Source organism: Schistocerca nitens, chromosome 2 (assembly GCF_023898315.1).
Source record: "Schistocerca nitens isolate TAMUIC-IGC-003100 chromosome 2, iqSchNite1.1, whole genome shotgun sequence".
Lineage (NCBI taxonomy): Eukaryota > Metazoa > Arthropoda > Insecta > Orthoptera > Acrididae > Schistocerca > Schistocerca nitens.
The window spans coordinates 28,041,105-28,063,635 of record NC_064615.1 but is presented as its reverse complement, the minus strand read 5'-3'; the positions used below and the strand labels follow the sequence as shown (position 1 = coordinate 28,063,635).

General features: G+C 44.1%; 1 protein-coding gene across 3 annotated transcripts in view; it reads left to right on the top strand.

The window, feature by feature from the left end:
- The first annotated feature begins 1,500 nt into the window (after positions 1-1,500).
- The window catches only part of LOC126235685 (ankyrin repeat and fibronectin type-III domain-containing protein 1), a 760,613-nt gene continuing 739,582 nt past the window's right edge, over positions 1,501-22,531 (top strand). For all 3 annotated transcript variants that reach the window (XM_049944426.1, XM_049944427.1, XM_049944424.1), the window contains exon 1: positions 1,501-1,874. The gene's annotated coding sequence lies outside the window, so the exon portion shown is untranslated. The remainder of the gene's footprint in view (positions 1,875-22,531) is intronic.

Genomic DNA, 22,531 nt, shown 5'->3' with positions numbered 1-22,531 from the left:
ATTTATAACATTAATGAAACAATCTACTAGTTTTTAAATCAGAATACGTCTGTGGCATAGAAGTTGTTGTCCAGAGTAAATGATTCTAGGTTAGTTTCAAAACTTGCTTTGCTGTCAGACATTTTATTATGTCACGGGACAAATGAACAAAAAATTTTATTAATTGATATTGAAGACTCTTTTGAGCCACTGACAGGTTTAATAACGGGTAATGAGGATAATTTTTTTTCCTTCGTGTGTTGTGTGAATGGAAATTTGTATTCTTCCCAGATTGTGATGATTATTATTTATGACGAATTTCACTACCTTCAGTCTAAGTGGAAATATGCAAAACATTATAGGAGTCTGACTGGTTTGTCTGCAGGACTAGTAGTTACACGAATTACAAAATTAGTTGAACTTAATTATATGAGCAGCTGAGTAATGTGCAGCCTCCAGTTCAAGTTTCCAATAGTCCGTACACGCAAAAATTTGGAGCATTCAGTCCCCTTTGTTGACTTATGTTCATGAGCTACATTAATGGTCGGTATGATTACTCGTTATACAGAAGTGAATGTCTGTATTTTCCCTAGTAACTGCAAAAAGAACGAAATCTCCTCGATGAATGATAAGTTTAACGTTGGTCGAAGGCTATACATTTAATAAGCAGTCATCATATGCAAGCATATGCACACAGTTCAGCAGGTTGTCGATTTGTGTGGTCCTATTCCGGTTACTGACCTTCATCCTGCCTCATTCCGTGGCAACGACTTTCGTGAACTGTTACATATTCTGTCTCCAGTTGCCGAGAGGTCTTTAAACTTTGAGGAACCTTGGGCGTTCCTCACGTGGACGTCGGGACACAAGCTGAACCCGGCTCGAGGCTACATTCTTCACAGATAGGCGCTGGCGGCTGCAGCCTCTGCCACCCAAACCGGTATTAGCTCCCTCTCTCTCTCTCTCTCTCTCTCTCTCTCTCTCCTTCTCTCTCTTTCTTTCTCCTCGGTCACTCTTCTCACGGGCCAGTCGGGTGGCCGTCTTGTCCGTAAAAATTGTGGCAGATGTTACTCGCCTCGGCTCTTCGACCTTGCTCGACGTTGACAGCGATAAGATTTAGTCCCAGGAAGTGACTGGTTCACCGTGTGGTGCTTCAGGTTCGAACGGAGCACAAGTGAAGTTCACTGTCAAGGTCGGTCAGTCGCGTCGTCTTATAGCGTAGGTAACGGTCTGTATTTTTGCACCGGCATCATACCTGATCCAGACAAAACAGTCTCGCTAAGATCCCATCTACCTACCAGGTCTGTAATTGGAGGGTCGGCGGGACCCGTCTGCAGACAGACGAAACAAGCAGCAGGGGCCCCGGCTGACGGGTGTCTGCCGGTGTAGTGGGGAGACCGGATTCCTCACCAAGGTGGTGGGGGCGGGGGGGTGGGGGTGAGGGAGGGGGGAACGCGAGCGCGGGAGGGAGGGAGGGGACAATGAAGGCGAACCGACGCGCGCCAGCCAGTTGACCGCCTCCGGTGGCCACCTCCGTCGAGTTGTATATTGTCCGTGTCTGTGTTTGTGTACGTGTGTGTGTACGGGACGGCTTAATTCTTATCCCGACAGTCGCGCGGTCACACAGCTTCGGAGCCCGATTGACAGCGTCGATCTGCCGAAGACAAACGAGTGATACCGACCAGCGCAAACATGTGTAGCTGCAAAGTGTTCCGTGAAATACAAACAGAAGTGCGTGTTGATCGTAACCAATGTTGAAGATAGTGTGGTAATTTCACGCATGACTTCCTCCCTTCTATACTTCTAAATCTGGAGTATTCCCACACAAAGTGCACTGTCAAAAATGTGATTGCATACTGCACGCTGTAAAGAGGCTTCTCTGGAACTTCTGCATCAAGGTAAGTTCACCCATTTGAAATATCGTGTATGGCTGACGGCACTCGTCGCGTACCAGATTATCATTTTATTTTGTAAGTTTTGATTCACATACGAACAGTGTCTTGGCGAAAAGCTAGGACGTTGCATGTTCACCGCTGCAGGCGCAGGTAGTCTACTGTGTGAGCTGTTTTGGTGCTGAATATGTGAGTTGGCAGCTCGTACTTGTTTCGTTGGCCTTGTATGTTGTGCATGTGGTCATGTAGAGCAGAGCAGATTTGAAAAGCGGAGTGGAAAACACTGGAGCTGCGGCGCACAGGTGTGACAAACAAAAGTTAAACTGCCGCGCAGGGTTGCCAACACTCGCCGCCAATATCGCCCCACTACTCGCTGTCACAGGTGGAAAGCAGCTGCAAAAGGGAGGGAAGCTTAAAGGAAACAGGGCTCCCACTGTGTGGGACCTGCTGACTGCTCAGAAGGGCATACCGGCAAGACAGGTGGTTCCTACACAGAGGAAAGCAGTGAGTCTTTTTGCTTCCAGAATGTTGCAGCGCTCGGTCTCCTTTGTATCAAGATTAAGCGAATCCGCGTCTCAACAACTTTGAAATTACGCGGCATATTCCGACACTACTCACAGGCCGAAATCGTTCTCGTTTCGGATTCTATAAACGCTGCACAATACATTTATGTTTATAAACAATTCGTAATGTAGAAACTATTTTATGAGAGCAAATGCACAAAGAATAGAAAGGCATCATTTTTACTGGGCTATAAGCAAGATCAAATGAGATTAAATAAAAAATACTCTTTCCCCAGAAGAAGCAATAACCTCTGCAGATTGGACATACTAAATTATGCATATTTCTTACTGTACCAGTCTCGTCAACATTAGTTGCATACACACAAAACAAAGCCTTCAAATAAAACAATAATCGATGCTCAGCTGATCAACAACCGGATTATTTTGTATCGTTAGTCATGCATTCACAGCAAGCTTATTCGATTATTCGATATTTTTCCAGTCAGACATGAGCTGCAGATATTACGAGACGCCAGTGTGCGTTTTGGAAGTACGATACTCGCTGTAGATTGTCATAATTGTAGCCAATGTGCAGTGACTGATGTACTTCGGTGCGCGGCGGCAACGTACATAGTGCACTGTTAACAGCGTCTGTTATTCGCACGTGTCAAATCTCTCATCTCTTCTTGACGCAGGTGACTTCATGAAAGACGTCCTACATGCCCCTCTGTAATACAGAACAAAGTGTGGAAACAACACAAGCGAAAGGGCGTACCCTAAGAGAGGTAGCGTAGGGCAACTGTTCACTTCCCCCCACCTCTCTCAGAAAAGAAGATTGTGATGATAGCGAACTGTACTCACATTCTGCATCGCCACACAAGTGTATCTTTGAGGGAAGTCAGAACATCTAATGGATACTGGGTAGTAGTAAGAGTGCCCAACGCTATTTACATGAAATCTCAAAACTTTTCTGTCGTTAGCTGCTACTCTCTTTGCAGCTGAAAATGTCAGATGGCTCTAGGTTTTAAATTAGACCCCCCGTTCATGATATGTTTCTTTTTCCTAGTGCTTAACAGTCAGTGTCAAAAACTACGAAATATGTGAATAAAGGAATTATACTCATTTATCTGGATGCTACATACCTAATTGCAAAATAATATGTACAAGTCTCACACGAAGTACACTATGTCTGTGACGTGCATTATGTTAGAAGACACCGATTGCAAGGTGATATAGCAGTAGTATGTTTGGTTGTTAATAACGACAAGTTTTCATTGTGTTAGAAATTGTACTTTGTTTTCTCTACCCACAAACATATCAATCTTGAGCGAAACTACTATTAGTCGATTTCTTGCTCCACCCACCCACCTTTTCTCTCAGACCCCGTGCACGTTTTTGCACAATATTGATCGAGTGGCAATCGAAAATATTTGTCAACAAATTATAAATATAATTATTGCAGGATAAAATTTTATTTGTAAATGGTTAATCACCTGGAGACTTCACACAGTAGTTCATTTTGAGTAAAATAATATTTAGTGTGCAAAACATCTTGATACATGGAACGTACTATGAAGAGGAGTTACCAGGGAAGTAGACAGACTCTGTAATACATTAAGAATGTCACTGACAATATCTAATCACTCGTTATTCAGCAGTATTTACATTTTAACAGGCGTTTCGAGATATTGCATACAGCCAGCACAACATACAGCTAGATACGGTATACAGTGATATGAAGGGCTTATGTCAATAGTGGTAAAAGTCCACTTTTGTTCATTCTGAGATACAGAGTCCTAAAGTTAAATGAGCGCTGAAAAATCTGCAGTTGAGATATCAGAAATATTCAAGCATATAGCTTCTTGCTAGAGATGAACCTTTCTTTCTGAAAGCATGTCAGAAGCATTATAGACAGAAAAGTGGAGGTAATGGACTTGTACCACTATTGAAATAAGCCCTTCACGTGTTTTACGTGACTCACGTTTGAAATCACCACATTATACAATGGGGTGCCATGTTTGACACACATAGAACGTCCGTCATTTACAGTTTTTAAGTCAAATGATAGTTTGAAGGAGTAACGTTAAACAAGAAGTAGCTCCATCAATGTTGACGTTAGCATCAACGGTTTGCTCTATTAAGACAGTCACAGAAGTGTTCACCACACTACCTCCTTTTTTAACACAGTATCCACGCTAAAGTTAATGGCATGGAAACCTGTCTTGTGTCTGTGGTATATGTCGGGTGTTGAAATATGCAGCTGACATTTGCCGACGACGTAGTCACATGTGTTCGTGTTATCTGATCGTTTGGCTCTCATATAGAGGTCGTGATTACTCCCATGTCCCTTGATTCAGTTTCGCAAACCACTCGCTCGCTTCCCTAGTAATATTTGCCCCCGTTTATTAATGTTAAATACCTGTAATCATTTTAGGAATTTGCACACTGTACTGTATTTTTCTGGTCCAAAATAGGGATGAAGTAAACTGACCCTTTTGAAATAAGTCACGCTCACCGCGAGCAGTTACATTACGTGATTCAGTTCCGTGTTATCATTTACGAACTTCTATTTTGTATAAACTAACCAGATAGCCTAATTTTGAGTGTATCGTAATTAATGGTTATACGGCCCTTATTGTTTACAGTATGTATAAATATACCAGTGGTTAACGTCCGAAGCTCAGTGAGGCTTTTCGCAGACGAACTGTTGTCGATAGGAAGACTGGCGAACCCGAAAATACCTGTACAGAATCGAACATCGGAACAGGAAGTAGAGCCCGAACGTGAATAAACATAACCTCTCATAAATAAATAGGCAAAGAGATCCATTACTGTGACATTATGCTATTGGCAATAATTCACTCTCAACGGTAGCTAATGTAAAATATTTGTGAGTTACCTTCTCGAGTGGCCTAAAGAGTAGTTACTGAAAAAGCAGCTGCTAGGTTAAGATTTTTCAGGAAATGTAATTCATCGACGAAAGAAATGGCTTACAGATACCCGTTCGACCTATTCCTGAGTACTGCTTAGTAGTGTGACCAGGCCGGATTAAGACACTACTGACAATTAAAATTGCTACACCAAGAAGAAATGCAGATGATAAACGTGTATTCATTGGACAAATATATTATACTAGAACTGACATATTATTACATTTTGACGCAGTTTAGGTGCATAGATCCTGAGAAATCAGTACCCAGAACAACCACCTCTGGCCGTAATAACGGCCTTGATACGCCTGGGCATTGAGTCAAACAGATCTTGGATGACGTGTACAGGTGCAGCTGCCCGTGCAGCTTCAACACGATACCACAGTTCATCAAGAATAGTGACTGGCGTATTGTGACGAGCCAGTTGCTCGGCCACCATTGACCAGACGTTTTCAATTGGTGAGAGATCTGGCGAATGTGCTGGCCAGGGCAGCAGTCGAACATTTTCTGTATCCAAAAAGGCCCGTACAGGACCTGCAACATGCGGTCGTGCAATATCCTGCTGAAATGTAAGGTTTCGCAGGGATCGTATGAAGGGTAGAGCCACGAGTCGTAACACATCTGAAATGTAACGTCCACTGTTCAAAGTGCCGTCAATGCGAACAAGAGGTGACCGAGACGTGTAACCAATGGCACCCTATACCATCACGCCGGGTGATACGCCCGTATGGCGATGACGAATGCACGCTTCCAATGTGCGTTCACCGCGATGTCGCCAAACACGGATGCAACCATCATGATGCTGTAAACAGAACCTGGATTCATTACGTTTTGCCATTCGTGCACCCACGGTCGTCGTTGAGTACACCATCACAGGCGCGTCTGTCTGTGGTGGAGCGTCAAGGGTAACCGCAGCCATTGTCTCCGAGCTGATATCCCATGCTGCTGCAAACGTCGCCCAACTGTTCGTGCAGATGGTTGTTGTCTTGCAAACGTCCCCATCTGTTGACTCACGGATCGAGACGTGGCTGCACCATCCGTTACAGCCATGCGGATAAGATGCCTGTCATCTCGACTGCTTGTGATATGAGGCGTTGGGATCCAGCAGCCGTATTACCCTCCTGAATCCACCGATTCCATATTATGCTAACAGTCATTGGATCTCGACCAACGCGAGCAGCAGTGTCGCAGTACGATAAACCGCAATCGCGATAGGCTACAATCCGACCTTTATTAAAGTCGGTAACGTGATGGTACGCATTTCTCCTCCTTACACGAGGCATCACAACAACGTTTCACCAGGCAACGCCCGTCAACTGCTGTTTGTGTATGAGAAATGGTTTGGAAACTTTCCTAATGTCAGCACGTTGTAGGTGTCGCCACCGGCGCCAACCTTGTGTGAATGCTCTGAAAAGCTAATAATTTGCATATCACAGCATCTTCTACCTGTCGGTTAAATTTCGCGTCTGTAGCACGTCATCTTCGTGGTATAGCAATTTTAATGGGCAGTAGTGTAGAAAATATAGGGAACGTCCAACGAAAAGTGGCACATATCGTCACGAGGTCTTGTGGTCGACACGAGAGCATTACGGAGAAGCTCTGCAATTCAGGTGGCGGACGTTACATGAGTCATGTTGTGGATCACGGAGAATTATACTACTGAAATTCCGAGAGAAAAATCAAAAACTTAGGAAGGCTTACGGACAGTCGTCCTTCCATGAATCTTTCGCGAGTGACACAGTAAAGGGAGGGAATGAAAGTGGTACCGAATGATCTTCCGCGAGGTGGCTTGGCAGAGAATAGCTGCAGGTATAGATAACGTCAGTACCTCGGCCTCACTCGAACCGTGACGTGGTCTGACGTCTCAAGAGTCTGACCTTAAACTAAGGTTCCAAATCACGTTGCGTGTACACTACCTACACGTTTAGCAAAATAAAATGTAAAATCAAAAACACCTTCATCTGTCTATATTTCGAATGTTTCGGCGTTTCACTACGCCATCTTCATGCCCCCTGACCGACATTTAGGAAGAATTCTGTGTCATGCAATAGAAATAGGGGCCAGTATTCAGTAACTGGTATCCGCAGACCTCACTTTCAACAACATGATCCCTTCGTTCATCAACTGAGGATGGATTCTTCCTACACGTCAGTCTGTGGGAGTGAAGACAGAGAAATGCAACGCGGGAACAAGTCGCAAAAATAAATTAAATTCGAAATTTTTACGCTAAACAGCCGAAGTGTCTTAATCATTCCATTGTACGAGGAATACTTACAAACTGGGCATCCCAGTGCTTCTCTTGCGAGGCAGTTCACAGTTGCACTGTGACAGGGTGACCATTTAATCGTAGAAGGTGGAAATCTACACTCCTGGAAATGGAAAAAAGAACACATTGACACCGGTGTCAGACCCACCATACTTGCTCCGGACACTGCGAGAGGGCTGTACAAGCAATGATCACACGCACGGCACAGCGGACACACCAGGAACCGCGGTGTTGGCTGTCGAATGGCGCTAGCTGCGCAGCATTTGTGCACCGCCGCCGTCAGTGTCAGCCAGTTTGCCGTGGCATACGGAGCCCCATCGCAGTCTTTACACTGGTAACATGCCGCGACAGCGTGGACGTGAACCGTATGTGCAGTTGACGGACTTTGAGCGAGGGCGTATAGTGGGCATGCGGGAGGCCGGGTGGACGTACCGCCGAATTGCTCACACGTGGGGCGTGAGGTCTCCACAGTACATCGATGTTGTCGCCAGTGGTCGGCGGAAGGTGCACGTGCCCGTCGACCTGGGACCGGACCGCAGCGACGCACGGATGCACGCCAAGACCGTAGGATCCTACGCAGTGCCGTAGGGGACCGCACCGCCACTTCCCAGCAAATTAGGGACACTGTTGCTCCTGGGGTATCGGCGAGGACCATTCGCAACCGTCTCCATGAAGCTGGGCTACGGTCCCGCACACCGTTAGGCCGTCTTCCGCTCACGCCCCAACATCGTGCAGCCCGCCTTCAGTGGTGTCGCGACAGGCGTGAATGGAGGGACGAATGGAGACGTGTCGTCTTCAGCGATGAGAGTCGCTTCTGCCTTGGTGCCAATGATGGTCGTATGCGTGTTTGGCGCCGTGCAGGTGAGCGCCACAATCAGGACTGCATACGACCGAGGCACACAGGGCCAACACCTGGCATCATGGTGTGGGGAGCGATCTCCTACACTGGCCGTACACCACTGGTAATCGTCGAGGGGACACTGAATAGTGCACGGTACATCCAAACCGTCATCGAACCCATCGTTCTACCATTCCTAGACCGGCAAGGGAACTTGCTGTTCCAACAGGACAATGCACGTCCGCATGTATCCCGTGCCACCCAACGTGCTCTAGAAGGTGTAAGTCAACTACCCTGGCCAGCAAGATCTCCGGATCTGTCCCCCATTGAGCATGTTTGGGACTGGATGAAGCGTCGTCTCATGCGGTCTGCACGTCCAGCACGAACGCTGGTCCAACTGAGGCGCCAGGTGGAAATGGCATGTTAAGGCGTTCCACAGGACTACATCCAGCATCTCTACAATCGTCTCCATGGGAGAATAGCAGCCTGCATTGCTGCGAAAGGTGGGTATACACTGTACTAGTGCCGACATTGTGCATGCTCTGTTGCCTGTGTCTATGTGCCTGTGGTTCTGTCAGTGTGATCATGTATCTGACCCCAGGAATGTGTCAATAAAGTTTCCCCTTCCTGGGACAATGAATTCACGGTGTTCTTATTTCAATTTCTAGGAGTGTATATTGTGTTCTTTGTGACTTCGAAATCTGAAAATATTTCTAGCACATGGTGCTCCATCACCCAAGCCCATACTGTTGTCTTGTTGTTGTTGTTGTTGTTGTTGTTGTGGTCTTCAGCACTGGTTTGATGCAGCCCTCCAAGCTACTCTATCAAGCCTCTTCACCTCCGAATAACTGCTGCAACCTACATCCTTCTGAATCTGCTTAGTATTCATCTCTTGGTCTTCCTCTACGATTTTTACCCACCAAGCTTCCTCCCTTGATGCCTCAGAACATGTCCTACCAACCTACCTCTTCTTCTAGTCAAGTTCTGCCACAAATTCCTCTTCTCCCCAATTCTGTTCAGTACCTCATTACATACGTGACCGACCCGTCTAATTTTCAGCATTCTTCTATAGCACCACATTTCGAAAGCTTCTATTCTCTTTTTGTCTAAACTAGTTATCGTCCATGTTTCACTTCCATACATGGCTACAATCCATACAAATACTTTCAGAAAAGATTTTCTGATACTAAAACCTATACTCGATGTTAACAAATTCCTCTTGTTCAGAAACGCTTTCCTTGCCATACTACGTTTTCTAATTTCTGCACAGTGATACCTCCTCTCTGATTGCCAACAGCAGTGCTTTAAGCTCGTAAGTTTCGCTTGGCGTACTGTCTAGGCTGGGACGCAATAAGCGTAACCAGTACCAGAAAAAGTCATGTTCTTCTCCTTCTCTGTATTTACGCTTGCAGTAAACAAACAGGAAGTCCGCTACTGTCAAGAAATCGATTGATACTTTATTCGTCCCTGAACATGCTGCGTAACAACTAACATGACATGCTGAATACGATATTGCAGTGCCTGGTTTGTTCAGAGATACGACGCCAAGTTCCTTTAAACATGCATGAATGACCGAAGGAACAGGCGCTGCGGCGACTACAGCCATTGTGAAATACATGATATGTATTCGCAGCTACGAATATGGACAACCATCACCTGTGTAATGGAATGACGACAAGGAAAATTTGTCTTTCTCGATGCAATAATTTACCAGCAGCCGTATGTATTGTAGAAATTTATTTTATAAACTTCTTATGTTCTACCAGTTACGGCATTACCTTGATGTTATCTTCAGGCCCCACACGCCATCGTCGTAAAATCGCTATACACGGAAGGAGCCATATAACTGGATCCGTGCCGGCCGGAGTGGCCGTGCGGTTCTAGGCGCTTCAGTCTGGAGCCGAGCGACCGCTACGGTCGCAGGTTCGAATACTGCCTCGCGCATGGATGTGTGTGATGTCCTTAGGTTAGTTAGGTTTAATTAGTTCTAAGTTCTAGGCGACTGGTGACCTCAGAAGTTAAGTCGCATAGTGCTCAGAGCCATTTGAACCATTTTTGAACTGGATCCGTGAATCAAATCGTTATGCAACAGCTCTTGGTGGCCAGGCGAAACGGATCCAGTTTTATGGCTCCTTCCGTCTGTAGCGATTTTACGACTATGACGTGTGGGGCCTGAAGATGACATCAATGTAATGCCGAAACTGGTAGCACACAAGAAGTTTATAAAATAAATTTCTACAATACTTACGGCTGTTGGTAAATTATTCCATCAGAAATACATGCCAGCCTTTGTCCCACGGTCCATAATGGGTCAACAAAGATGAAAATTTGTGCTGGACCTGGACTTGAGCCTGGATATCTCGCCACTTTATTGCGAGCGGGCGCCTACCAGTAGGCTATTCGAGCAGACTCACGGCCAGACCTGAACTTCCATATGTCAACAATGAATACAGCATACTGGAATGACGACAATGGAAACTGGCAGGCCGCGAGTAACTTACTGGTAAGGCCCCTGCTCGCGATAAGCGTGGGATCCGGGTTCGAGGTCCGGTCTGTCGCAAATTTTGATTGTCGTCATTCCAATATACAGGGTGATTCAAAAAGAATACCACAACTTTAGGAATTTAAAACTCTGCAACGACAAAAGGCAGAGCTAAGCACTATCTGTCGGCGAATTAAGGGAGCTATAAAGTTTCATTTAGTTGTACATTTGTTCGCTTGAGGCGCTGTGGACTAGGCGTCAGCGTCAGTTGATGCTAAGATGGCGACCGCTCAACAGAAAGCTTCTTGTGTTATTGAGTACGGCAGAAGTGAATCGACGACAGTTGTTCGGCGTGCATTTCGAACGAAGTATGGTGTTAAACCTCCTGATAGGTGGTGTATTAAACGTTGGTATAAACAGTTTACAGAGAATGGGTGTTTGTGCAAAGGGAAAAGTTCTGGACGGCTGAGAACGAGTGATGAAAATGTAGCACGCATCCAGCAAGCATTTGTTCGCAGCCCAGGAAAATCGACTCGCAGAGCTAGCAGAGAGCTGCAAATTCCACAATCAACTGTATGGAGAGTCCTACGAAAAAGGTTAGTTATGAAACCTTATCGTCTGAAATTGGTTCAAGCACTGTCTGCAGCTGATAAGATTAAAAGAATCGATTTCTGTGATTTTATCCTTGCTCAAATGGAAACAGATGAATCTTTCGTTTCAAAGATTGTGTTTAGTGATGAAACAACTTTCCACACTAACGGGAAAGTCAACCGTCACAATGTTTGTATATGGGGCACTGAGAATCCGCGGGAAACAACTCAGTATGAACGTGACTCGCCTAAGGTGAACGTTTTCTGTGCCATTTCAGCCAATAAAGTTTTTGGTCCCTTTTTCTTCGAAGGTGCTACTGTAACTGGACTACAGTATCTGGAGATGTTAGAGAATTGGCTGTTCCCTCAGCTCGAACAAGAAGCACAACAATTCATATTTCAGCAGAATGGAGCGCCACCACATTGGCACTTATCTGTCCGTAACTACGTGAACGTCAACTACCCGAGGCGATGGATCGGCAGCCAGGCAGCCCGTGACAGAGCACTTCATCACTGGCCTCCAAGAAGCCCTGATCTTACCCCCTGCGATTTTTTCTTATGGGGGTATGTTAAGGATATGGTGTTTCGGCCACCTCTCCCAGCCACCATCGATGATTTGAAACGAGAAATAACAGCAGCTATCCAAACTGTTACGCCTGATATGCTACAGAGAGTGTGGAACGAGTTGGAGTATCGGGTTGATATTGCTCGTGTGTCTGGAGGGGGCCATATTGAACATCTCGGAACTTGTTTTTGAGTGAAAAAAAAACCTTTTTAAATACTCTTTGTAATGATGTATAACAGAAGGTTATATTATGTTTCTTTCATTAAATACACATTTTTAAGGTTGTGGTATTCTTTTTGAATCACCCTGTACAACTGGCAGTCGTCCACATTCGCAACTGCGATCATTTCATGTATCTGATGAATAAAGATGCAAGTCTACCGTGATACGGTAACGATGGTCCCCAAAAGGAAAATTGTATAAGAAATACGCTACGGTCGCAGGTTCGAATCCTGCCTCGGACGTGGATGTGTGTGACGTCCTTAGGTTAGTTAGGTTTAAGTAGTTCTAAGTTCTAGGGGACTGATGACCTCAGAAGTTAAGTCCCATAGTGCTCAGAGCCATTTTTTTGTATAAGAAATAGAATCTAATTCCATTACAAAAGTAAAGTGATATGTTATTTTTGAGGGAGAGACCCCGCCCACCACCGGTAATTCAGCCGCCTATTTCTCGCGATGCGAACAATGACACTTTCCTTTGTGAAATGTGACTGCTGTATCGTAAGTTTGTCTCTCCATTGTAAGATACTGTGACGAGTGCGTGCTTAGTCTGGTATCACCTACATGTTGTTTGAGAGAGAAGACAGAGGATGAAAGCTAGTGCGAGCACCGCTCCTCTCGGATGGCACCGTGGGTAGCCAAGTTTAGCGACCCCACCCGGCGCATGAGTCACCATTAACAGCGTCATACAATCTCACTCCGTGTGACACTACGGAGAAACCGGGTGTTTGAACCAGGTCATTTGCACAAAGGTTCCCAGGAAATGCAAGCTACCACATTCTGACCCCTTTCCGACCAAATACTGTCAATGAAAATTCCTTTATTATGAAATAGAGTGTAAGGTTGCTCAAAATTATTCACTGTTTTTTGTGAATTTATTTATTGTTTGTTATAATGACGCGTTTCGGGATTATCCCATCCTCTAATGATATGAAAAATAAACAAAACTTTTTAAATATTGTAGTCATTACAAGAGTCTTATGATGGACATTACAATAAAACAATAGTCCGTAGAGTACATAGGTACAACTGACTTTAACGAACCAGTCGCGTGTCCTCAGTTTAAGCTTAAGCTTCATCAATTAGGAACTTAATGTAGACAAGAAACCCGACAGGCATAAGGTTCGAGCTGTAGTGTCAAGCCGAACTGTCTGCGCTGCGGAAGACATGGCACCCGCTGGATGGCGTTGGAGCACCGACAAGTGTTTCAAGCGCCACGACCGTGCGTGGCTTACATGGAAGGCACTAGTCAAGTCAACAACTTAGCTTTTACATACGTAAAATCCTGAAATTACGCAATGGTCCATAACCTGGATTCGAAGTGGCTACCTCCTAGTCGAGCAACGTCATACAACCGTTTGGTGGCGAGCTCGGCTACGGAAACTGCTGTTTATTCCGTTGTATAACAGAGCAAGTTACCCATTATATTCAAATTTCCTAAATTCTTCAGGTGCATACATACATCACAAGGAATGAATCCTCCATGGGGCAAGGTACTTATTACTATTAGCAGTTTGGCCCGATACTTTCAGAAGGTGATGACAGGGAATGACGCTTTTCTGTGGCCTTCTGTAGAGTCTCGTTTCGGTCATTGCCCGAAATGTACCGCGGACACTGTAATTGTTCCAAGTCCTTCGTAAAATACTGGTGCTAAAATGAACCGTCTTGTGGAACTGTCTAAGAATTTTGTTCATCAGCTTATTTTAAATCTACATCTTGTTGCAGTTTCCTGCGGCATTTGTATTTCTGTTCTAATGCTGTACTCATGGCTATGGGTGGTGGGTGGTTAGCACAATGGGCTCGCATTCGGAATGACCACTGTTCAAAGCCGTCTTTCGCCATCTAGATTTTGTTTACCATGATTTCGCCTATCTCTCCAGGTAAATGCTGGGGGGCGTTCCTCTGAAAGGGCGCGCTCGATTGCCTTCGCCGTCCTTAGGCTGTATTACACTACTAAATTTTCTTTGACGAAGTTTCTTTATGAAATAAAATTTGATAGCGAAATAAGAAATTTGTAAAAGTTAGGCTTTGGCCGAATTTTCTTTGACCAAATCTAGCGCCTCACCTTATATTTGTTCAAAGAAAGCGTTCGTCTTTAGATTAATGTATGAAGAAATATAAACGCTTGGAGCGCGACCATTGCCGCTGCTGCCTGACATTTGATGTTTATCGCCTCGGCTTTGAAATTTACATGGTGCTTCTCTTCTCCGGCGAAACTGATAGAAATGAACGAGGCAGATGAGGCACTGCGTAACTCGCGGGAATACAAAAATAGAACAAGAAGAAGCGAGAGCTATAAAAAAATGTAGAGGCGATTAGCCATAAAGTACTGCCAGGATGTACCCCAGAGGATATAAAGGGGAAATTCTACAGCTTTCACAGAAATAAAAGTATTTCTTAATGGCTGCAGTATGTAGTAAACAGTTATTTGCTTCACATATTCTTCCTTCAGTGCTTTATAAATATCTTCACACGTTTCTGGTATTATTTTCATTAATGTACCCTGCTGTATTCGAGTGGTATACTGTAAACTAGAGTAGCTTTCTCCTCTTGCAAGAAATCGCAGCGTCTCGTTAGATCTGTCTTTTGCTGATTTAGCACTTCTGAGGCGACCGTTATGCTTCGTAATAAGAAGAGCCACTTTCTAGAACACATATTGAAATGTAATCTCGTCCATTCGCAAGTAACTTTTCATACGACTTTCCGTCCACCACTTGCAGCTACCGTAACATATTTTGTGGCAGCTACCGTAATATATTTTGTGGGATGCTTGTATCATCTCGCCGTGAAACCCAGAGCTTCACGCAAATATGTTGCCTTTTTCTTTTCCTTTGCTCCTCTTCAAAATGTAAATGTGGTGCAACTCTGCTACATGCAACTTCAGAGCACAGTAATAAGTTTCCGGCGGCCACTCCGAAGAAACCGTGACGTCAAAGATCTTTATCAAAGGAAATTTGATGACAGTATAATATCCCTATTTGTGCCACGTCAAATATCTTTGTGAAAGAAACTGTGATGAATATTTGATGACATTTCTTTGTCTAAGAAAATCTGATAGTGTAATTCCAGCCTTAACAAAACAGTCCGATATTGTGCTCTGTCTCTAATTACCTCGTCATCGACGGTATGCTAAACGGTAATCTTCCTTCCATCGTTATTAATATTGTACTAGTTGCTACACTTTAGACAGCAAATTAATTTCCAAAAATACATTCTTTTCTATATTTTGCACCACGGCTGAATATTTCTTGAATTAATCTGCTTCTTTAACTATAGAAAAATGTGCTGTTATTTTCACGAGAGAGGACCGCATGTTTTCGCCGGTTCGGGCAAGTTGCTTCCAACGAACTCTGTGAAATATGAAGTTAATTACAGTGGAGTGCCTCACACAGCCACCATCTGCATCTTCCACATGAGCGCAACGAGTGTGTGTTGCGAGTGCTTACTGTACTTGCTGAGCAACACAACCTCTCAGGCGCTTGTTATATTCAGGCTGCGTAAGGACGCTAAATTAGCGGCATTATTTTTCCATCTCCACTGTCAAATGGCAACAGCGATTCAGGCCATTATACATTTGTTCCCAAAGTTAATTAAATCCCTAAACAAGAAGGCTATTTGTTACCCAACTAATGGCGCCAGCTGTAAAGCACGTTTTAATGCGGCGCATTAATTCAGATTCTCTCTCTCTCAACCCTCTCTTGTTTATGAATTTACCAGGTAAAAAACACAAAACAGAAAAGCGAGGAATTAAAAATACTTTCAGGTGAATTCGACTAACGTTGGGCGGCTTGGCTGCCTCATCTATCACCTGAAATATTAACACATCACTAATGCTAATTATTTTAAGACAGTATTTATGCATTCTGTTCGAAAGATTACTGATCTTGGACGTGGTTTCTCCCCCCCCCCCCCCCACACATCTCTCCCCCCCTCAAAAAAAGTCGACGAAACGGAATTAAGGATTGAAAAGTATGTCATGCAAATCAGTGCAAAATACTTTGCGTAGAACACTGATGTTTCCTTTCACTTTGTTCAGAAATGGGTCGTGGGGGAATGATTGTTAGTATTCAGTGATTGCTTGTATTCCTTTACGAAAGTCTAGGGCCAGCTCTGCCTTCACAACGGAAAATGTGTAGCTAGTTATGAAAATCCGTTGTTGGACTATATCGAGCAGATGTTCCCCATATGCCTGATATATTCATTAGTGTTCTACATTTCAGTTTTCACAGTATAAAATTTTGCTCTTTGGCTGCCTTGCTTAGGCAAATGGCAGTTATATTCCAAAAATGGCTCTGAGCACTATGGGACTCAACTGCTGAGGTCATTAGTCCCCTAGAACTTAGAACTAGTTAAACCTAACTAACCTAAGGACATCACAAACATCCATGCCCGAGGCAGGATTCGAACCTGCGACCGTAGCGGTCTTGCGGTTCCAGACAGTTATATACCAAAAAATTGCGAGTAAACGTTTTCATCTGTACGCTTATGGAGTAAAATTATGTAGAGTGAACCATAACTCCACCGACAAAATTTCGGATGTCGTTCAGAGCTATTTTCCTTGTATTTTAGTACAAGGGACTGAGATCTCCATTGTCTCGTTTCAGACTACTTGCATTTCGTTTGATGTCTGAACCCCATTCATCTTCGTTTTTCCATGTCACAGAAAATAACCCCAGAAAAGTGTAAATGCCTACAATATACACTGTGTGTCTTGTTTGTTTCCGAACTTGCTCTTAACTATAATACCCACTCTACTCATCCCTCTCAACCGCGCTTTCAGTACTCATCAGTTATATTTAGGCTTTGTTTTTCCGGCGTTGATGGTTGTACGTTAAGACCGAAACACAGAGACATGGATATGTGTGCTAACAGGAGGTTGCGAGCTATGCACCTCGTCTACTGGTTCTCTGAATGCAATGAAATAGCGGAAGGTCAACGCTGTGGTGAGCCGCTTCCGCAGCGAAGGTCCACGTCACAGTACTTTCAGATCTGCGTGAGCCTTATTGCATTACTCTGTGATATGTGTCGCGCATTTTAGTGATGGCGAATTACAGGCTTTTCACTGTTGGAAACAAAGGTGACTGGAGGTAACAAACCGAAAAAATCATAATTACATTATTACTCTGTATCGAGCCACCAAAGATCCGTCCCTTATACCAATATACTCCGGAAGTATCCCCAAACAACGTCCGAAATTTTGTCGGCGGATTTCTGGTTCACCCTGTAGATGTTTTGAGTGAAAAGCATATTTCGTGACGGTGCTACATCACAGCTCGTAATTTTTATAGAGAGTCAATTCTATGTAACAACATGAGCTGGCAATAGACAAACCCATAAGTAGTACTACTTTCGGTCTATCTGATAATCAGTCAACACAAAATTCGATATTTAAGCTTATATCGAATTAATACTGCTGTGGCGCCAGTAATAAAATGAATGTATAAGGAGCCACCATGAACCAAAAGGGTAAAATACGTTTAGAAGTCATACAATCTTATTGAAATACAAAACGAGATTCAAACAGGTGATATTGGGTCTTAAACGATTATACTGAGAGTGTAAATCAATTGTTGGAAGTGCATATTTATTGTTTTATGGACACACACAGAGTACGCCGCTGAGACGCCCTGCTAAACCCGCAGGACAGGACAGGTAGCTTAAATTGTGGAAAGGGGCCAAAATAAGCGGCTGTCAGTTACACTCGAACGTACAACTTTATTTATTTGACCAAACGTTACAACAGCCAGGAAAATAAAAAAAAACGCAGCATTAATTTTTGGAACTTAATAACCGGCTGAATACGGCGTACAATCTCATGCCTTAAGGCCAAGACCACTTTAATTTAAAATCGGCTAAAAGCCAATAACTTAAAACTCAAATCAAAATCAGAAATTTAAATGGCAGAAGGCCTTATCTTAAATCAGTTCTTTCAATTAGGCTCAATGCCCAAACGATCTCACACCTTAAGAGCAAAGCAACTTTAATTTTTTAAAAATCAGCTGAAGGCCTATCTCTTAAGACTCAAACCAAAATAAATTTTTAGAAGGCCAAAACCCTTACATAGAACAGTTCTTTAAATTAGGCTGAAGGCTCAAACAATCTTACGCCTCAAGGGCAAATCAACCTTAATTTAAAAATCGGCTAGGTGAGCCATGGACCTCGTAGCAATCGGAACAGCACCACACACTCCGACCTCGCGTAGACGCCGCCAGCATCCCCCGGCCAAACTGCGCACCGCGGAAATTTCCTCGCTGCTCCACGCCAACCGACCAACTCCTCGTACACAGCACAGCCGGAAACTATAAGCGCCAGACCAGTTAGTACAAGAACTGAATATCGATACACACCGCTGCTGCCACTCGCGGAGAGAGAGGATAACAGCATAATCGCGATAACCGCGGGATACCAAACACAGAATAGCAACCAAGGTTTAACCCAACGCGTAACATGAGCCAGCTACGGCTCAACCGCCTAACAACAACGTAGCTCAAAGTAATTGTTCAAAGAGACGACCCACAGTCTCAGTGCATGCGTGGCAACAGATAATGAAGTTCTGCCCGCACCCTCTCAAAGATCCCTGGTGTCTGTTGTACCAGGAGAAAGGCAGCTTGGACCCTAGCAAGCGCATTCATCTGTTCGGTCGTCGCTTTGAACAATTACTGTGAGCTACGCTATTGTTTTACTATGAGTTACGTTATTGTTACGCGGTGTTCGCTGTGTAAGTCGATAACGCAGCAAATATGGATTGTCGACCACTGGTTGGACCTACAATCACTTTTTCTATTTGACCCAAAAGGTGTGCGACAACCTGTATTCTCTGCTGTCCTGCGAAGTATGACAACTTCTTCGTAACTTCAGAATTATGTCGTCCTGCTGTGCATACAGCGGACGACATAATTCTGAAGTTACGAAGAAGTTGTTAGGGACGGTATTCCTACTGGAGAAGCTGAAATTCGCCTTGGCCTGTTAAGGGAACAGTGCCGGTATTAGTCTGAAGTACTTTATGTTCAACTAAATCTTGATGATGGGACTAGGATTTGAACCTCTCTCTCCTGAAATAAGAGTCCAGTAACTCCACAGTCTATACAGCATAAGCCACTTCACAGTATGTATCAGACTGTACTTCTAAGACCACTATCTCCCGCCCTTGTCTGTTTTATTCGGGGAATGTGTATGAGGAGAACGATTGTCGGTAAACCTTAGTATGAGCTCCAATTTCCCCGATTTTCTAATTGCGATCATTTTACGAGACGTACGTGGCCGGGAGAACGTACGCTCTAGAAATTTCAGCAGTGAACCTCTTCGTGATTCACAACGGTTCTCTTCCAGCATCTGCCGCTGGAATTTGTGAGCATCTCCGTCACGCTCCCGCGCTTGCTACACGATCCCGAGACGTGACAGAACACTCTTCGTTGGATTTTCTCTCTGCTTTCTATTAACCTGGCCTGGTAAGGGCCATGGCTGACGAACAGTACTCAAAAATTGACGTGTGAGTATTTTGTAAGTCTCTCCTTTCGCGGATGAATTACATTTTCTTATGAGTATCCCAACGAATCTTTGTATGGCATCTGCTTTAGGTACAGTTTGTTTTTTGAGGTCATTCCACTTCAGGTCGCTCCTAGGTATTTTGCGACAGTTACTGTTTCCATTCATTTGTAGTGTAACCGACCAGTAGTGGATCTCTTCGCCTACAGTTGCACAGTACATTACTTTTATTTACGTTCACAGACAACTAAGTCTTTATACTGCCTGCCTTATGATTCGTGTCTTAAAATAGTGAAAATATTATTAGAGATATCTTACTGAATTTGCAGTCTTTCCAGTTGTACATAATTTTTGGCAGGAATTTTAAGTTCTTTTCAGACATGCTGCGACCCTTTTTAGCCCGGGTTTTTGTCACTGTAGTAGCACTTTGGGCATATTTGTACAGTCGTAAAGTGCCCATTATACACAGACAGGGCGTGAGAGGGTTCTATTGGTGACAAAATGCTTACTGAAAACTTAGTTTAGCAATCTCAGAACCCTTATAATGACTACACAACTCTTGCCATGTGTTCACTACATTAGTTAAAAATACATTTACGTCTCATACCGGATATTACGTGCTTATTTTACGAGCACAAGTACGGTAAATTTGAGCCTCTGGGTATCGGTAACGGATAACGATATCGAAAAAAGTTTTGAAGTTCTCCGTGAATATCGTCATAAGAAAATTCTATAAAAATTTCGACGATCTGCCATGAATATAAATTATAGAAGAGAGCGTCTCCCCACCGGCCCTCCCCCACAGCTGGTACTTTTCTTACTGAAAAAATTATGGTTTTTTGGGATTTTCTTAGGAACTGCCCATGAACAAATGGTGCTTCTACACTACTGGCCATCAAAATTGCTACACCACGAAGATGACGTGCTACAGACGCGAAATTTAACCGACAGGAAGAAGATGCTGTCATATGCAAATGATTAGCTTTTCAGAGCATTCACACAAGTCTGGCGCCGAAGGTGACACCTACAACGTGCTGACATTAGGAAAGTTTCCAACCGATTTCCCATACACAAACAGCAGTTGACTGGCGTTGCCTGGTGAAACGTTGTTGTGATGCCTCGTCTAAGGAGGACAAATGCGGACCATCATGTTTCCGACTCTGATAAAGGTCGGATTGTAGCCTATCGCGATTGCTGTTTATCGTATCGCGACACTGCTGCTCGGGTTGGTCGAGATCCACTGACTGTTAGCAGAATATGGAATCGGTGGGTTCAGGAGGGTAATACGGAACACCGTGCTCGATCTCAACGGCCTCGTATCACTAGCAGTCGAGAAGCCAGGTATCTTCTCCGCATGGCTGTAAGGGATCGTGCAGCCACGTCTCGATCCCTGAGTCAATAGGTGGGGACGTTTGCAAGACAACAACCATCTGCACGAGCAGTTCGACGACGTTTGCAGCAGCATGCATGGACTATCAGCTCGGAGACCATGGCTGTGGTTACCCTTGACGCTGCATCACAGACAGGAGCGCCGGCTACGAACATGGGTGCACGAATTTTTTTTTTTGGTCTACTGACTGGTTTGATGCGGCCTGCCACGAATTCCTTTCCTGTGCTAACCTCTTCATCTCAGAGTAGCATATGCAACCTACGTCCTCAATTATTTGCTTGACATATTCCAATCTCTGTCTTCCTCTACAGTTTTTGCCCTCTACAGCTCCCTCTAGTACCATGGAAGTCATTCCCTCATGTCTTAGCAGATGTCCTATCATCCTGTCCCTTCTCCTTATCAGTGTTTTCCACATATTCCTTTCCTCTCCGATTCTGCGTAGAACCTCCTCATTCCTTACCTTATCAGTCCACCTAATTTTCAACATTCGTCTATAGCACCACTTCTCAAATGCTTCGATTCTCTTCTGTTCCGGTTTGCCCACAGTACATGTTTCACTACCATACAATGCTGTACTCCAGACGTACATCCTCAGAAATTTCTTCCTCAAATTAAGGCCGGTATTTGATATTAGTAGACTTCTGTTGGCCAGAAATGCCTTTTTTGCCATAGCGAGTCTGCTTTTGATGTCCTCCTTGCTCCGTCCGTCATTGGTTATTTTACTGCCTGGGTAGCAGAATTCCTTAACTTCATTGACTTTGTGACCATCAATCCTGATGTTAAGTTTCTCGCTGTTCTCATTTCTGCCTTTCTCATTACCTTCGTCTTTCTCCGATTTACTCTCAAACCATACTGTGTACTCATTAGACTGTTCATTCCGTTCAGCAGATCATTTAATTCTTCTTCACTTTCACTCAGGATAGCAATGTCATCAGCGAATCTATCATTGATATCCTTTCACCTTGTAATTTAATTTCACTCCTGAACCTTTCTTTTATTTCCATCATTGCTTCCTCGATGTACAGATTGAAGAGTAGGGGCGAAAGGCTACAGCCTTGTCTTACACCCTTCTTAATACGAGCACTTCGTTCTTGATCGTCCACTCTTATTATTCCCTCTTGGTTGTTGTACATATTGTATATGACCCGTCTCTCCCTATAGCTTACCCCTACTTTTTTCAGAATCTCGAACAGCTTGCACCATTTTATATTGTCGAACGCTTTTTCCAGGTCGACAAATCCTATGAAAGTGTCTTGATTTTTCTTTAGCCTTGCTTCCATTATTAGCCGTAACGTCAGAATTGCCTCTCTCGTCCCTTTACTTTTCCTAAAGCCAAACTAGCGCATTCTCAATTTTCTTTTCCATTCTTCTGTATATTATTCTTGTAAGCAGCTTC